This window comes from Hipposideros armiger, unplaced genomic scaffold (genome assembly GCF_001890085.2).
Source record: "Hipposideros armiger isolate ML-2016 unplaced genomic scaffold, ASM189008v1 scaffold_76, whole genome shotgun sequence".
Lineage (NCBI taxonomy): Eukaryota > Metazoa > Chordata > Mammalia > Chiroptera > Hipposideridae > Hipposideros > Hipposideros armiger.
Genome location: NW_017731426.1, coordinates 2,668,943 through 2,678,241, shown reverse-complemented (window position 1 = coordinate 2,678,241; position 9,299 = coordinate 2,668,943).

Here is a 9,299-nt window from a genome sequence, read left to right as displayed (position 1 = left end):
AGACTGCGCTTGTGGGCAACACTGGTCACAAACTCACACCGAATTCCTCCTGCCCAGCACAGGATACCTTGCCTGGTGTGTGTGTGTGTGTGTGTGTGTGTGTGTGTGTGTGTGTGTGTGTGTGTGTGTGTGTGTGTGTGGGGGAATCAGGGAAAGGGAACAGGCAAGTATATCCTTCGGTTCTTCAGTCTAGTTGTGGAGGATGTCACTTCACTGGCCCATGTTGGTATTGTGATCATTGCTATCACTCTTCCCTGCTGAGGCAGATCAGTTGCAAGCCATTGGATAGCTGCTCAAGCCGGCTGCTGGCCACTCACACCGACTGCCAGCCACCAGCCACTCACCATAGTTTACCCGCAGCCCCACTGCAGCCTACGCCGTCACTCCCTGGCGACTCACGTGGCCCAGCTCCAGGTCGAGCTGTTGTTCACCGTCTTAGCTGTAAAGGATGCATCATCATTGGCCCATGTGGTCCAAGCCCTGCTGCTCAGAGCTGGCGCTTCCAAGCCAACTCTTAAACAACGAGCCACTCGGCGGGCCCACCTGTTATTTTAAGCAAGTGCCTTGCTGCCGGCAAACCCAGAGGCTCCCGCTGATTACCCAACTGTGAGGAGCTGGCTCCAGGAGAGGCTTCTTGTGTGGAGTTAGAGGTCTGAACTTTACCTAGACCAGATGACACTGGAATGCCCGCGAATCTCTGTCGACTCACAGGCTGCCCATCTTGGCTCCCAAGGGCTCTGAAACTAGAGTGCTAGACTAGATGTGACTGCTTTCTTCACAGAGGGCAGGAATAAGCTCACTTGGCCAAAACTTAACAACTTTTGTCTTTAAGGTTATGAGCCTCTGGATTCCCGGTCCTCCCGCGCGGGCCTGCAGTTCCTGGGTGGGCCGAGTGCACAGACTGCTGCGCAGAGGTAACTACCAGAGTGACTAGGTGTTGGGGCATCGGTGTACCTGGCGGCAGTGTTGGAGTACCTGACCGCGGAGATCCTGGAGTTGGCTGGCAACGCTGCGCGTGACAACAAGACGACCAGGATAATCCCTCGCTGAGGCTGTCTTAGCTTTGGCTTTAGCCTAGTTGGTCACTGGCCATCTAGGATCGCGTTCTCCACGAAGACTATGAGAGTCTCCTTGTAGACGAGCCCAGAGGTAGATAAGGTCATGTAAGACATTCTGGTGGCGCTCAGAGGTCATGAAAAGACTAAAGGAAGAAAGAACGCCAGCCATTTTCCTTGCAGAGCCACAGCATTTAGAACAAAATAAGTTTTATTGAAGTAGAAAGTAATTTCTACTAATTCACTGAGGTAATTTCATTTACCTCAACATTTTCCATAATTATAAAATTGCATGGCTACGTGATATAATGTTACTTATTAAAATAAACAATATTGTATGTGGATTATCATGTCCACTTAAATTAAAAGTAAAACAAATTTACCCTCTCTCCATCCTAATGAAGATTTAATTTTACCGAAGTGATGTTTTCACCATTTATGTATATGTCCTTACTGCCAGCATTATGATTAACCTATATACTTGGGACTCAATAAATGTCTTTGGATCTGAGAAGCAATATACTGTCATGATTAAGGTGGTCATCCCGGATCCAGACTGCTAGATCCAAATCCTGGCTCTACCATTTACTTGCATAGGTTATTCAACCTCTGTACCTATCCCAAAGTGTTATGAAGATGAAATATGTTAGTAAGCATCCCATAACTGTTAGATAAACTGAATAAATGGACATATAAATCTTTGATGCAGTTTTTAACAAAATGTTCCTGCAATGTGTTCTGTAAATTTAGCTTAAATTTTTGCCTATATCATGAAAAATTTTAACAGATTATTATTATTGGCACTATTTTTCTTTTTATTCTTGCAAACAAGAGAGAATGCTAACTTGGAAATGTTAAAATCTTGATTTCTTAGTCATAGTAAATATAAATATAAATAAATGAACCTATTTTACCATTACAAGAATCCTGACTCTTCAAGATCTGATAGACTTTCACTGAGTCAAGGATTTAAATCATATAGTACTATTTTTTTTAAAAGATTTTTTATTGGGGAATTGGGGGATGGGAATAGCGCCGGGGAATTGGGGGAAGGGGAACAGACAAGTTGCTGTCGTTTTGTTCTTCAGTCTAGTTGTGGAGGACGTTGCTTCACTGGCCCAAGTTGNGAGGGCAGTGTCACTGGCCCTCATATGTGGGATCCGAACCAGGGCCCTCTGGCATCCCAAGCCAGTTCTTAACCATTGCACCACTTGGCTGGCCCAAGCTTTTCTTTTTAAAAGCACATCGAATGAATAAGAATGCCTAACAGTGTTAATTTGTATTGATTTTTTTTTACGAAGTGCTTTAATAACTAATTCATCTACCCAGTAATCTTGGGGATGACTTACACATTTTCCCCATGTTACAGATGAGAGAATTGAAGCTAAAGGACTCGTGGTTTATCCAGTGGCCCAACAGTATTTCATACACAAAGACATACACAGATAGACAGACACACTCACACACAAGGAGACAATATGTGTTGTATTCAGGGTAGGCATACCTATGAGGTCGGACAATTAAGTTCGGGAACTCATCCTAGAAAAAGTGGTACATACCTCATTGCTGAACATCAATCACTTTTCTAAGTACTTGCACTTGGGAAACTGCACTGACGCCAGCACCTGGTCCACCCTTCAAAACAATTTTGGAACTTTTTCTGGAATGGCCCTCAGACCTGTTGTATTACCCTTGATGTCCTGAATGTCATCAAAATGTCTTCCTTTCAATATTTCCTTTATCTTTGGGTAAAGAAGTCATTGGGGGCCAGATCTGGTGAGTAAGGAGGGTGTTCCAATAGTTATTTGTTTACTGGCTAAAAACTCCCTCACAGACAGTATCATGTGAGTTGTCGTGATGCAAGAGCCATGAATTGTTGGTGAAAAGTTCAAGTCAAACTTTCTCGCAGCCTTTTCAGCACTTCCAAATAGTAAACTTGGTTAACTGTCCAGTTGGTACGAATTCATAATGAAGAATCCTTCTGATATCAAAAAAGGTTAGAAACATTGTTGCAACAAGTTGGTGAATTTGTCAGACCTCGTATTCTTTTCATTGTATCTTAAATACCTTTCATGTGAATCCTATATCAAAAAAAATTGGTGATATTCTAAACAGTACAATAATAAGTTTTATTTTCTTACAGCTGATTTCTTTGATGGGTTTTTAGAGTTTTAATCTGAGATCTTGATGTATGTGCCTTTGCTTAGAAGTTATTTATTTCACATGAAAGCAAATCCTGCCAAAGCACTCAACAGCCACTTTGAATTTTTTCTCTTTTTAGTGTAATCAATGTAGGTCAGATGGTGAATTGAATCTTTGAAAGTTCAAATGCAAGAATGAAACAATTACATCCTAAATCAATATTTAATCTCAGCATAAACAATTGTTCCTCAGTATTTGGTCTGCAATATTTCTAATGTCCTTGCTTGAATTTTTTTTTTGTTTTCTGGGAGATGTTGCATGTTAATTAAGAAAGCTGTTGACAGTTTATCATAAAATCATTTTCTAATGACTAGTTTTCTGAAAATCCTTTCAGTGGTAAAATCAGACACATTGTATATGTTAGCTGCATCCACAGGAGAGAGGAATGAGTTCTGATTCTGGGCAGGCCTCGCTATCATGCTTCTAATCCCATGCCATGGTTTCATAAAAATACTTGTTCTGGTTAGATCACTTGTCTGAAATCACTGCTTGATACAAATCTTCAATCAGGTATGGGTAAATATTACCATTTCCTTATCATTAATCACCTCAACATCATTTTGAAATTCCTTTTTTTCTTGGGCTTATGGCACTATAAAGTGTGAATTAAAGATCACCGCAATAATACTCTGCCATGGCATGGTGTCAGCATATGGCCTTAGGTGACTTCCAAGATTCTCTTCAGTTTCAATTCTCATTTTGTATATTCTAGTTTGTGATCTTAGTGTCTCATATATAGCTGGGGATATTTTTTAGTATTTACTTTTTGTTGCATTCAAGTAATCCTTCAGCCCACGGAAGGTGCCACCACCACCCAGCATAGAACCGCACACTTGTGTTTTGTCCTGAACTCAACCTGGAGCAGGTCTAATACCTGAAAATGTTAAATCAGCCAGAATCAGTTTGGATGGCAGGCCTCCCTGCAGGACTTGCGCTCAGAGGAGTCCCTGAGCAGAGCTGTAGATAATCTCTACACATCCAGACCCCGGATACAGGAAGGCATATCAGCAGTGAGGAAATTTTTCCTTACATCCCTGAAAATAAGGGCTTTTGGCAAAGGTCGGAGCTGGGACTTCTGTGAGACCATACTGTCCCCCTACTTCAGTTCCCTTGTCTCTCTGGAGGCTTTATGGTTTGGCTGTGATGGAAAGTAGAGAAGTAAGATGGCAGGAGGCTGAGGACTGGGCGAGCAGAGGGGCTCTGCTTAACGGGCTTGCTCGTTTTGCTGAGAGGGCAAGGTTGGAGAATGAGGATAATTGATGGGACGACATAGCTGAGGGTGAGGAGGCATGAGAGAGAATACACCATTCCACAGACAGTTACTGAGAGCCCACTGTGGGTGAGCAAAACCACAGGAGGCCCCCACTCGTGCCCTCATGGAAATTTCAGCTGACAGACAACGCCCGTATCACTTCAGTCTCACACCTTGAACACAGTATTTACCAATGCCAATTATTTTAAAGAAAAATTTTTTAACCTGTGCTAATGAACAATCTGGACAAATAATCTGATGGCTATATATGCAACGTGACAGGGAAGGCATTCACAACTTCACAATTTTTGTGTGTTCACTTTAAAGGAAGGTTTAAAAAAAAATGGAAATGTTTTCTCTGAAAGTTTAAAAATACTAACAACTGGTTACCTGCATGGTGCTGCAACCAAATAGAGAAAACATTATGTTTTTAAAAAATCAGAAGTTTGCATAGAAAAGACCATGGATCCCCAAATACATGGTTTTCCTTTCCTGTTATCCTATTCAGAGTATTTCCCCTCGTTAGGCATCAGAAGACAAAAAACAACCAAATGTTTTCTATTGCAATGTACCATATTGAATCCATATTTAGCAAGAATTATACCACATTTTCAGGAGATAAATAGCTGACATATAGGAGAATGAAGACTTAAAAAGTGCTCTGAGATGCAAAAAGATGTGTTTTTATACATTTTTAAGGTTTTCATAAGAATATTTTAAGGTTTTAAACAGTGTTTTAAGGTTTTTACAATATTTGTAGGAAAAATTAGAATTTAGTAGTGTTTGTATCCAGAGAATCTCAAGAAAAGTTATAGAGTCCAAGGAAGAACAGAATGAAGTATATTATTCATTATCACAGCACCCAGCAACCTTCTCCCACTACAATGGGGAGTGAGGTAAAGAAAGAGGGCAAGTCAGCCAAAGTTTGGGCAGGAAGAAGGGGAAAACATATTAAGATAGCTCTGAAATCTTGCCTGGTTTTATAAAATACACCACCCATAATGCAAAGGCCACGTTATTTTTATGAAGTCTTAAGTAGGCAGACGAAGGATGGAGCTCAGGAGGCAGATAGTAGGTATATGTCATAAACACTGAATGGGAGACAAGAATACCAAGGGTAAGAGAAATAGGAAGTAGACATTATAATGATAGCAGTCATTTATTGAGTTCTCATCATATACTAGTCACTAACTGCTCTATAATAAGGGATTGTTACTATTATCTTAATTTTATTAGATGAGAAAACCAAGGCTTAGCAAGTATATAAATAAACGCCTAGATTTTTATTGGGTTGAATGTTTTTTTCTGACATGAGTTCAAATCAGAATAACTTTTGGGTTCTATTTGGGCTGGGCAAATGGGAAGCTGGATATGAGAAGGGAGGAAAGTGAGGTCATAGTATTTACCTAATATGTACATTTAAATATGTAAAATTATACAGAGGGTGCCAAAAAAATGTATACACATTTTAAGAAAGGAAAAACTGTATGAAAATTGTAATAATATATACCAATAACAAAAGATGAATACAAGTCACATTTGACCTCTGCAATTACAAGAGGCAAGTTACAAAGTGGTTCCCATCAGCGTCCAGACACTTCTGATTATGGCAAACTACTGCTCGAGAAACGTTGACCAAAGTGTCCACTTGTATACATTTTTTTGGCACCCCCGGTATATAAATATATATAGATAGAATATAAATTTTAATTTAAAACATAATTTATTATTAGAAATACATGGATCATATTAAAGAAACCAGAACAGTCTTACACTATATGAACACACACACACACACACACACAAATAAAGTCAAGATAAAAAGTTCCTTGATGAACATGAAAACAAGGGGATGTTGTTGGAGGATTTAGATGTTCAAAGTACATAAATGTGGGACTGAAATACCCAGAGACAGTAGCTCCCTCTTGCATGGTACTTGCACAGTAACAACATGTGCTTTGAGATGTGTTTATTTCCACTGCTCAGCAAGCCCTCTTCTCCGTGTCACATTTCTTCTTTATATGGAGAAAGGGGAAAGCAGCCTATGACAGCCCCCAATTGGCCTGGACTATCAACCGGGCCCTGGTGTTGCTAGGAGTTGGCCTGACATAGCTACACTGTGGTTTTTTGTGGAACATAAACAATTTCACGGAACACCAACACCAGACAAGGCTATTTTGTGGCCATGTAAAATCAAAACAAAAACAAGAGTACTCTGTAATCATGCCTGAATACAAAAACAGGAGAGTTGTCCAAACCACAAAAAATGACCAAATAGCCCTCTATGCTGGCCAATAATGCATTAGCATATTTACCAGTTAGAGCTTTAGCCTCACTCCACTCCTTGTTCCTTATTAGATGTATTAAGCTACCCAAATCATAGGCATACCTCAACAGCATGCAATTGTGGGCAAAGCTCTAAAGTCAGTGAGCTCAAACCCAAAGGCTACAATAAATCCTTTTTAATACCCTCTGAGACGTCCCACATCGCCCCACAGTATGTATTCTCCCTTTATGCAAAGAGCAATAAAACCCATCTTGTTCAACTACAGGTGTATTCCTGGTGGTCTTTGGCCAGAGGGCATAGACAAAAATACAGATTCAGCTAAAGCACTCATTGCTGGGAGGAGGATTCTCAACTCGGTAACAATGTGAACACCTGAAACCCCTGGTGATTCTGTGTGTGAGGTGCCTGCTGAACTGAGTTCCTGCATTTGGTTCAAACGCTTCAGTGTTAAGTTTAGTATGTTTCCCCAGGAATAAGGTCTCTTGGAACTTTTTGTCTGATGAGATTAGTATTCCTCAGTAAAAGTGTCTTTAATCTTCTATTCCTTGTTTTCATTGCTTGTTAGCTTGCTTAATATTCAGTCTTGTGTATCAGAGGCAAAATCTGTAGAGAGACAATGGACATAGGCCTGACAAGTCTATTTTTTGAGATGGCCCCCAAGGCCTGAGGAGTTCAGACGTTTTCCTCAGACCAGTGACCTTAGGACAAACTTTGTTTCAGGCCACCATTTCTAAATCTGATAGACTTCTCCCTCACTGTCTTTGTGTCCCTGAGAACTGGTTTGTTTGGTTTTCTCTCTGCCTGGACCCACCCTCAGTAATGACTGGCCATTGGCCAAATTCTGGGGATCCGAAATTACACGTCTTTATAAACCTTGTAATTCTCCTAGTCGTCACAATCTAAAACTGCAGCTCTCTCAGGCCAAACACCCGCTTCCTTCATGTCTTCTCATTGTAACAGTAACTTGTACACCTACCTCTCTAACAGGCACAATTTCATCAGGGATATTTTGCAATTGCAGTGGCCACTTAAGCTTTTGGCTTGAACAAGATAGTTCATTTGAAAAGTACTTTTAAGGCAAGAAGCAAATAAGCCCTTGTGAGCAGATTGCTTGTCTGGTTTGTCTAGAAGAAAAAAATTTTGCTCAATGTACGGTGTATCCCTCTTTAGTTTCCATAATTTGGAGCTAGGCAGTGCTGGCTTTTTAATGCATGGCTTGATAAAATTATCTGGGATGCAAGTTACCAACCAAATGTGCTGTCATTCTCTATTGTGTATGTATATTTTAAAATCTGCTTTTCAGCACCTAAACTTTTCTTCCTCTCCTTGTAGAAAAAAACAAAATAAAGCTTTACAGTAGTAATGCTCATATCTGCCTGAAGCCAGCTGGCTTCCTTTCATTACCTTCTTTTTTTTTCCTGTTCCTGTTACTCTCCATTTCCCTCTCTTGGGAAACGAAACATTATCTGATTTATAAAAATTTTGTTTGTCAGGGTTACATTTTTTAGGTTTTAAGCTTTCTAAAATACCTACATTGCTTTTATGAATTAATGTTACCACTGACCTGAAACCTATGTAACTTTCTAACAATTGTCACCCCAATAAACTTTAATTTAAAAAAAAAAGGTGCTATGAGTATGAAGAAGTGAGATTCCCTAAACTGGAAGATCAAAAAAGAATTTTTAAAAGTTGGAGCTAGTTTCTCCAGGATGTTGCATTTGAGAATATGAAGTTGAATGGAGAGATAAAGAAAATGAATAAAGATAAAATGAACCAAGATATGGTGAGACTGTGAAAATATTCATATACAGGAAGTAAAACAAGGGCTGGACAAGACAATTAGTGGAAGAGTATAGCTGGGAGTGGTTTCAGAACAACATTTGAATGGGATTGTAAAGAGTTTTGAATTCTGAGATGAATATAGAGATTATATTGATCTTGATTATATTGGGGATGTATAGGTTATTGTTTTTGGATCATAGTAAGGGTTAGTTTCAGTTGTGAATAACATCGTTACTTAAACAATACAGTACTTTATTTCTCCTCTAGGAAAGAAGTCTGGGTATGAGCAGTCAGGGCTTGTGTGGCTGCTCCATTGTCATAGTCACATGCCTTGTGGTTGTTGTTCTGCCGCGTGTAGCTTCCATTCTCTTTTGTAATCTAAGAAGTCAGCTGAAACCCCAGTCATCAAATAGAATAGGATGGAGGAAGGAGAAAAGGCAACTTCAAGAATGTCCAATACCATATATGGCTAACATATTTTCACCCAGACTTTATTCACTCGGTCATCAGAACTATAAGGCAAACTAGGGGAAATGTTCTCTTTTATCCATGTGGCAACATGGCCAGATGATAATTGGGGATAACTTACTGAAAGCTAAAGAGAAAAATGAATGTTCAAGTTAGAGGCTATCCATTCTCAGTCACTGGTTATTTTTAGCTTAAATTAATTTTCTCAGAATAAGCATCTTCTTATTGTCCTTAAATTTCTCTCTCTCTTTCT